This window comes from Centroberyx affinis, unplaced genomic scaffold, assembly GCF_046629955.1.
Source record: "Centroberyx affinis isolate AG114_WGS23_722 - 3 ecotype Tasmania unplaced genomic scaffold, CSIRO-AGI_Caff_v1 ptg001434l_1, whole genome shotgun sequence".
Classification (NCBI taxonomy): domain Eukaryota; kingdom Metazoa; phylum Chordata; class Actinopteri; order Beryciformes; family Berycidae; genus Centroberyx; species Centroberyx affinis.
The window spans coordinates 397,501-407,500 of NW_027279909.1; positions in this window are offsets into that span (position 1 = coordinate 397,501).

The following is a 10,000-nucleotide window of genomic DNA, read 5'->3' on the forward strand; positions in this document are numbered from 1 at the left end:
TGGGCAGACATGCTACTGTTCTGTGTTAATGGAAGAACAGCGGTTCCACATTGGCAGGGAAGCCACTGTTCCAAACCACTTCATCTATCCTCTTCCAGCCTGGTTACCATACACCTATGCTAGTTTTGGACAACACTATCTTTGGAATAAGGAGAGGATAGCTGTGAACACTCACACCCCTCTCTCTCTTTCTCTCTGTCTCTGTCTCTCTGTCTCTCTCTCTCTCACACACATACACACACACACGCACATTACCCCACACATACCAATGTGCACAGATGAAAAATGTCAAGGACAGACCACCTGGCTATTCCATGCCTGGTCAGAGGAAAATCTTCCCTTCTCCATCAATGAGGTGCAGTGTGCTGAGCGCACTCTGTCCCACTCACATATCACGGCCATTAGACAGGCATGTGTTGGGTTGGCTCCAGGGCAGCGCCTGCTCCTCCGCCAACTGAAGTCCCATTCAAGGTAATCTACACCAATCCAACCAATTTCACAGGTGCAAAACGGTGTAACATGGAGAACTGGGAACATCATTGCACTGTTCAGATGATCCGTGGGTTAATCCATTGGCGTGGAAAGGTCTATTGGTCAAGCCTGAGTTGCATATTAGGCCATAAGCAGCTGTGTTGAGTATGACAAAGCAATACAGTACATCAGGGGTTCGTAAATCTTTTTGCCTCATTTAAATATTCTTGTACTTGTGTCATATGGATACCTACCAATAACAGCCTATACTCACAGAGAGGTGGGGCTAAGTGAAACAAAAACAGGAAAAAAAACAGCTAGTAGGGTACACACTAGATTCTCATCCAAATGGCATATTATTACATAACTCTCTCTGACTGTAAAATCAGCAGAATTTGTGACTTTGTTATGAAACAGGCATAAAGAGCCTGTTAGCATTCCAAGCAAGTTAGCTGTGGATCGCCTGCCTGTTTTAGGCATTGACCCGCACACACACACACACACACACACACACACACACACACACACACGCAGACATATACAGTATATGCACAGACATATACATGCACAGATACATGCAACCATGTCCTTTCCCCTACTCCATTGATTTACATCATGAATGAGCTGAAAAAGAAATGAGCACAAAGAATAACCACCTAAATATAATGAAAATGTGTGTGTGTGTGTGTGTGTATGTTTTGCACGTGTACATGCATGCCAGTGAAACTGCTTCTGTGCATGCATGCATATGCATGTGTATATGCATATGCATGCAAATGCATTAATATCATGATTTCTTTCTATTTTTACACAATGGAATGAGCAGACCCAAAGGACACATGCTCTATCCTTGACATTTACAGTGTGATGTTCTCTCCCATATTCAGGCAGAGCCTGGAGTCGTGTAAGTCACCACACTGTTCTGCAGACTGTGTGAACGTGGAGGGAGAGCTGCAGGCTGCAGTGTGTGTGAGTCAGTGGCCTGGGCCGTAAACAGACCTCTCACAGCAAGGTGAGAAAACAACTCTGAGTGACTGTGCTCCTCTCTTACCTAGTGCAGAAACACACTCTGCAAAGCCTTTCGGTCATATGTGCCATTTTCCGATGGACTCACAGTGCAGCTTCTATTGTGGCGCTGCTAGCATTTCCCTGAGAAAGGTTTGAGAAGGTTTTTCTTCTTTTTTTCTCTGCTCAGTCATTTTGGATTAGCAGGCTGAACTCAGTACTCACAGTAATGAATCCAAATCCAACCAGATGGGGAATGGTTCCAATTTCATCTACGAGACAAGACTACAAGGAAGAACTATTAGAGGCTGTGTCCTTTGGGTCTTTTCTCTCATTCCGTCTTTCTTTTCTGTGACAGCAGAAGTGTCCTCATCCTGACAGCAGAGTTGAGGACAGGCTCTGAATGACAAGGCAACTGCTCTCCTCCATCCATCTACTCATGACCGTTCTTCCTGCTGACAGATACTGTCTCTCACGTAACTGCGCTCTCTCTTTCTGTCTCTCTGTCCCTCTGTCTCTGTTGGCAGGTGCTGACAGAGCTCTCTCTCTCCTTCTCTCCACCCTGACCCCTGACCCCATCCCAGACTGTTCCCCCATGATTGTGATTGGCTGTGACATCTCTGTTCATTTCCTGGGTCACTGTTTTGATTATGGCTGCAGTCTGGTTAAGCTTAGCGCCATTTGACGGCCGTTCGCAGCGAGGGCCATGATTGCCTGCAGACCGGCTCCTCCCTTCCTGTTCTCAACTGCTATTGTCCCGCATGTATGGCTTTGTTTACAGCACTCTTTTCTTGTTTCTTGTTTCCATCGGATAGGGTACATTATACATTAGTCACGGGACCTAGCTCTATGAATATAGCCACTTTGTCAGGATATATAAATATGTTCAGTACTAAAAAGACCCATTAATAAGTCAAGGCTAACCTTTTCCCAACCTCCAAATAAATCAGTGAATTTGAAAATGAGTTCAGGGAATTTTTTGGCTTGTTTTGCAGTTGCACTAACACCAACAGACGGCCTTATCCTGTCTGGAGTATTTCATCGATGAATCTCATATCCATCATCGCTGCTGGAAACAGAACATTCACCTCCGTAACTACTCCTACTTTCACTGCAAGCCTTTAAAATGGAATCTTGGCAGCGTGTGATCGCCTGCGCCGCTACAGAACCACTTTCGATAACCTCTTTTTTTTTTTTTACATTTTAATATTCCGCGAGATCCCAGACAAATTTATTAGAGTTTCCGTGTGTGCCTGAGCTTCCAGAGGAGATTGTCTCAGCGTTGGCTTCAGCATTCCGTCCATCCCGTCCATTCCGTTCATTCCCATTCCATCCCGCCGTTCCTATACATTATCTCCCACTTCTAGTCCGTCAAATGCAAACCAGCTTTACTAGCATGAGAACACTGAGGCTGTGCTGCCAAAAACATTTTAGAAACGACCGTGTACAAATCTCTCTCCTCTCTGTACTCCCCTCCCTCTCCGCTCTCTCTCTCTCTCTCTCTCTCTCTCTCTCTCTCTCTCTCTGCTTTCTCTCTTCTTCTTCTCCCTTGCTCAGACAGTACCCACCAGATGCTTTTATGCTGATAGCTGACAAGTGTGGTAGTTTGTCTGCATCACTGAGTATGTTTACATGCACACTTGTAATTCGATCTAAACTCAATAAAGGCTATTGAAATTGCCATGTAAACTCCTTTATATGATTATCTGAATTGGAGTAAGGTCATAATGAGAGTAGGCATAACCCGGTTAGATTTCTGCTCAATCTTTCCATTTATTGGGGCATGTAAACACAGACTTTTAGGTTTTTTCAAACTGCGCATGTCAAAGGTCACCAGACGCAGTAACCTGGATGTTGTATTTACAAGAGGGAAAGTTATGGGTGGGAAACGTATATATGATTATTAAATAAATCCATGTAAACTGGGTTATCAGAGAAATTACGGTACTTCGAACTGTGTAAACGTTGTAATCGAAATATTGCCTTACTCCCAGTAATTAGTAAACAGACTCACTGTTAGGGGGTGGTGGGACATTTGGAGGGTGGTAAGGTGGCATGGTGGGCGGCAGCAAGGGGAACTCAAGTTCCTTTGATTCTGAGAATGGGAGAAGTTGTAATTTCCTGAGCCTAAGTCCCAGGTGGGCTCTATAAATAATCTGGGGCTCAGTTGCTGAAAGGTACCTCAGCCAAAAAAATAGGAAAAGAAAAATCTCTAATCTGATTGGATGTGACCCTGTGCAGCTCAATGGGTAGAGCATGGCTCTAACATTGCCATGGTTAGAGATCGTCATACTGGAGCCACCACACACAAATTCATACTACTGTAATGTGATTTGGGTAAAACATATGCTATTAATGGCAAACTGCATGTTGTGTTACATCAGTGTGTGTGTTTGAGGAGGATCCAGGAATCAGAAGGAGTGAAGGAGTGACAGGAGAACATAGGACATGGTGTAATGAGAAAATCGTGAGGCACAGGCCTCATCAGGGAGTTGATGATCATACACATATACAGCTACACACACACATACACTCTCTCTCTCACACACACACACACACACACACACACTGCTGTAATTAGCAGCATTGCTGGGTTTGGCCCTTCCCTGTCAGGCGTGGGCCAGAGCTCAGTACAGGGCAGGAAGACTGTCTTACAGCGTGGAAAACACAAAGCACTTCAAAGGAACAGAGGACTGGCAAAGCCTGCGAGATGACTGGGGAGATAGAGAGGGAAAGGCAGGGAATTAAGAGAAACAGGGGAAGAGGAGGATCTCCAAATTGCACTCCAGAGAGAGAGAGAGAGAGAGAAAGAGGGAGAGGAGAGGAGAGGAGAGGAGAGGAGAGCAGAGAAGAAGGGACGAAAATTGAAAATTTAATGTGCTGCATACTGAAGTTATTATGTTTGGTCATTTCTTTCTTTCTTTCTTTCTTTCTTTCTTTCTTTCTTTCTTTCTTTCTTTCTTTCTCTATCCCCCACCCCCTTGTAATCATGATCACCTTTCTTTACACTCATGTTCTGTGATAGTTGACGCTCACAACATGAGGAGAAGCAGGCTGGTAAGTCGTGCTTGTGAGTCTGGAGGTTTTTCAGTAACAGACTGGAGATCACAGATGGTTCTGTATACATCAGGCTTAACCTACTGTTACTATAGCCAGCTAGCTATGGAGAGAAACAGGAGGCAGGCAGACAAATTGCCACTATCTATCTCGCTCTCTCTCTCTCTCTCTCTCTCTCTCTTTCTCTCTCTCTCACACACACACACGCACACACACATGCACATCACCTCCTCCGATTAGGCTTGAATAAAGTAGCCAGCGGTTCTGGGAAGAAGTGGGCAAGGCTCCTTTCTGTGTGACTGTTTCCAAGTATCCGTGATAATACAAGCCCAGCGTGCGTGTGTGTGATGTGTGTGATGTGTGTGTGTGTGTGTGTGTGTGTGTGTGTGTATGTGTGTGTGTGTTTGTACATTTATGTGTATGTGCACGACCACACATTTGTGCGTGCAGGCGTGTTTGCGTGTCTGCGTGCTTATGTTTCTTATTGTGTGTCTTTGTGTGTCTGTGTACTTGTGTGTGTACCTTTTTCATCCATTCTTTTGTGCTTGCATGCTTGTGTGTATGTGTAATGAGGCCTGACATTCACCTTCCAACAGAGTGTAGTGACGCTAAAAAGACCAGCTTTCCCCCAGTACTTCATTATTGAAGGGTTTTTTTAAAAGCCTCCAAGCTGGAGTCAGAAGTTGCTGTTACTGCGCCTGTCATGTTCTGTTCATACATTTGTTTTTCCTTGTCCTATTGGATGAGATATGGACATGTCTACCGGTCTTTTTCTGTCTTTCTCTGTCTCTTTGTCTCTCTCTGACTGATTAGATATCCATTTCCATAGGACAGGGTGGCTCTCCACGTAGGTGTACTATAGTACAAAAGTCTTTGTGAACAATAGTACAAAAGTCTTGAATAAGTTTGGATTTGTGGGATCCACTTGGACTTCTTGAACTTGAACTTGGACTTCTTGAAAACTGTAACATAGACTAACATCAGCATTTTCTAACAACCTTTGATTTATGTTTTTGTTTCTCATGTGTTCTTTATACTTATTGTTTTTGTTGTTTTATTTTCATATTGTTTGATTTTTACATTGTTCATTCATTCCTCCCAGGGTGAAATTTAAAACTGTTGATTTAACCATGTACTAAACTATCATCAGCCTAACCCAATGAGAACTTGTCAGCCTTCAGTGATCTGTGACACTTGCTTTTTGCATCATGAACTGTCTCCCACCCCAGGTTCAAGAACCTGGGGTGGGAGTTTTCAAGTAGTTCTGCATGGATATTGTTGATAGCATAGATGTGCTGACATGTCAAACAGAGTATTCAGTGTCCTTGGCTCGTGCTCCAGCCGTCTTCTCAGAAGTGAGGTACTGTTTCCTTTTAATCATTTAAAATGTATGTTTTGATTAAATCATTAAAGTATTAATTGTGGCACTGAAACACAAGATGCCGAATTATTAAAAACAGGCAAAAACAATCTAGTTGGATATATTAAGTTCCTGTTGCATTGTTGCCCAATTGATAGAATAGTATAAGCCCTTCTGTTCTTTCCGCTATTAGTCTCGAGTTCGGCTGTTTTTTTGTTGTTCATTTCCCCAGCGCTGATGCATGGAAAAAGAATTATAGATATTGTGTATCAGATACTAAATCACTGATTAGGTTCCTCTTTATCTGAACTATTTTCTCACAAACACCCAAACCACACCGCTCTGAGAATGACTTTGTGGTATTACAGTGTAGCTCTTAAGGAGCAGGATAAATTTGTATTGTTTCCTCTTTTTTTTCACCCTTTGTCCCTTTTCATTCTTCTGCTTGTATCTCTAGATGTCCACTAGAGGGGGCAGTGGACATAGTTGATCTTTGGCCCCTGGCTGACCTGTCCTGGACATCACTGGCTCTAAAGCTGCATCCTCCAAAGCTCCTCACCATGCAAAATCATATACATTTATTTTTATAGTGATACTCTATGAGAAAGCTTCTTTTTCCCTCCTTAATTGTGAAAGGATGCTCTGTGGACTGAACAGACTTTGACTGGTATGGTGTGTGTGTGTGGGTATTTGTGTGCGTGTGTGTGTGTGTGTGTGTGTTTTGGGCCCAAAACAAAAAAAACTAACTTGTAGGTAGAGCTTAGTCATGCCTGCTCCTCCAGGATGATGGGGAAGTGGCGGCTGCTGATGGAGAGTTGGATGCGGGCCGTGGCCTCGGCCCGCAGGACTTTGCCATCTGCTCTGCCATCTGAGGGCAGGAAACTGGCTGGCTTCATCTTACCTTCTACTGTAGCGCTCCACCAGCCTGCTCTGTTCACCACAGTAAAAAATAACCTTTCCCGCACCCTGGAATTATGCTCTCACCGTGGGCTAGAACAAGGCACAGTTGGCACAAGGCCCGAACCCTCGGTTTCTTTTATGATTACAATCATTTTCATACAGTGAGAGCGGTGTTATTGTCTGATATAATGTATTTGACGTGCATTATAGCAATGTGAAGTTTTATTCAAAGGTCTTTCTCTGGAAATGGATTACTTGCAAATGTGAGGCTCATTTTGTAAAGGTTAAAGACCATCATATGCTGATATTGTGTCAGTAATACAAAAACATCTCCTGGTCTACCAGTTTTACACCTGGTATTTCTCATTGCATGCGTGCCACAGCTACCCACCAGCAGATCAGCACGGACCTGCTCTCATTTCTCATTCTGATTCCACCTTTGGTTTCCATGTAAATAAACAGCAGCCAGATAACTGGCAGGCTGCTCTGCTGGACGTTTGATGGAATAAGTATATTTTAATCTGTGTAGAGACTTGGCTGTGAGAAGCAGATCCAGAGCCAAGCTGCACATCAGGACTTTGAGGGGGGATTTTTGCTTTTTTTTTTCCTGTCTTTTTCTTTTCTTTTCCATGACAGGGTCATTTTTCTTCTCTCAGTAGGATGGCTGCTGGTGGTGGTATCATTACACTCTGCTACATTACAGAACACTTCATCATGGGGCTAGATCCAACAGCTTTCATGCTCTTTGCTGTCTGTATTAACTGACAGGTCTGTACTGCGCGCAGCCCTGAAAACTCATAAATCCTGAATCCTGTTTCAAAAGCCAACCTTTTGTTGCTGATGGGTCTGACTGTCTCCTGTGTACACTGCCGATGCTTTCAAAGGACAGAGCACGGACAGGAAGGGAGGACAGGAGCTCTATGTACAGAAAAATACTTAAAAGCCGTGACTGTCATCATTCGAGAAGACTTTTTGTCTGTGTACTGGTGTCCTCTGCTAACCCAGCATTCAGACAGAGATGAAGTGGGCATGGGAGCTTCACCTTGCTGTAATACTCTTCAAATCACCTGTTATGTAAGTAAAACAGAGTGCTCTCTCTCTCTCTCTCTCTCTCTCTCTCCCTCTCTCTCTCTCTCTCTCTCTTTCCTACCTCTTCTCCCTGGAAATGAAGACTGATGCTGCATCATCCGCCTTCTGGCAGGACCCTCTCTCTTCATTACTGAAGATAAGGCTTCTTTTCCTGTCATGTTTTCACTGCACTGTGAGACATGCATGCGTATGTGCATGTGAGTGTGCATGTGAGAGTGCATAAACTTGGTGTTCTTCATGAAAACACAGTTTTATTCCCATTGCATCTATTCATATCTTGGAATCTGCAAAGACACTGTGCAAAAGTTACATGGGGAAACACCTTGTATTTGTAACATGATTTCTTGGGCAATGTTTCACAAATCTTTTTCCAAATAGACCCTTTTTTTATGAAACCCACTATTTTTAATCTAAATTCTATGATCCAAAACAAACCAACAGAAACATACAACCAGATCCAAGCTGACTAATCTGCTTTGTAAATAAGAAGCAGATTGAGCCGACATCACCAGAGCAGAAAGCAGGAAACAACTTTAACTGAAGCCTCAATCAGCTCTAGCAAAACACCACAACCCAGTAAATATCCCCTAACCAAAGCATAAAATCACATCATTGCATTATTGCCATTAATATGGCTTTGCGTGCCCAGACGACGGCTATTTACCAATCACACACAGTGGCTTTCATGTATTGGCTCTGGGGGATGTTGGTGTTGCATTTGATCAGACAGCATTACACACGTGATGACAGTGCAGACACAAACCATTCAACTCAATTGCTATGGCACAACTCAAGCAGTACCTAAAACAGTATGACATTCAGTATTATAACACATTAGGCAGACAACAAGACAGAAACGTACTGTATTATAAAGTCAAAGAGTAACACTGGAGTGCATGTCTGTCTGGAAAATTAACTCATTGATTATTCAGAAACATATTTCCACTGAAATGGAGACTATTTTTAGAAGAAAAGAAAAATCCCCTCATGCCTTAGCAATACGTTTTATTTTTGGGCCGTTTTTTTTTTTTTTTACAAGACACAGTAGCAAGCGCTAAGGTGAGCGAAACCATGGCAACAAACCATACATACGTATGTAACTGGAATACATAGCGTGCTGTGGGTTCCACTAGCTCAGTGGGAAGCTATGTGAGTCTCACTGCACTGTTTTCTCTGCTATAAAAGCCTTTCCACATGTCTCCAGGCTCTTATAGGTGTCCATGTCAAACCTCCAGGAGCTGTGAGACCTGTCGACCATTTTACACATCTCTTTTCTGAACAGAGAGGAGGAGGAGAGAACAAAAATATCTTATAGTCTCTGTAGCTATGGCTAGACCAGCAGTTAACCTGGAAGTGAGAAACAAAGCTCGATGGATGTGGGATTTTACTGTACAAAGCTCCAGATTAAAGTTGGACAAACACAGGCACAGATTGAGGACTATAGGCAAGACTGGTGCTATAACATTGTGACTGTGTGTTTCAGTCTGACACAGAGAGGGAAACATATTCTTTCTCTCTCTGTATCTGTGTCTCTCTTTAAACAAACTTGAATGTGTCTTTATATGGCAGCGCAGCAGTGTGCATATGAATGATCTGGGCAGGGATCTGTTGGCTCATCTCATTTCTCTCATCCCGTTCCCTCTGGCAGCGGGGAGACGACCACAGTTGTCAACATGGCGTACAGTAAAAAAAGATTATTATTCGGTAGGACAGCGAGATGCCTGTGAAGCATCATTTTAATGGGATCGCAAGTACAGTATAGGTGACATTTATAGTGGGAACATGATAAAGTGTGTGTATCACAATTCTTATCAAGATATGGAGTCATGACCACTGCTTGTCGGTTGTGTTTTATAAAGATAGTCTGTCATTACAGCGATGATGCCATGTTTATATGAATTCACTGTGCAATCAGTGGGAAAAAGCACTACATTCTTTACATACAACTGAAGTCAGTGCCATGGTTATCCCCAGGCTACGATCTTGATTCGTATGAATTTGTGACATGCGGATCCCAATCCCGAGCCTCCGACTAGCTCAAACCGGCAAGGGAATTTCACTTGTGTTTGTTATTATCTTCCTCACCGCTAAATTAACACTATTGTCACTCACAGGGGA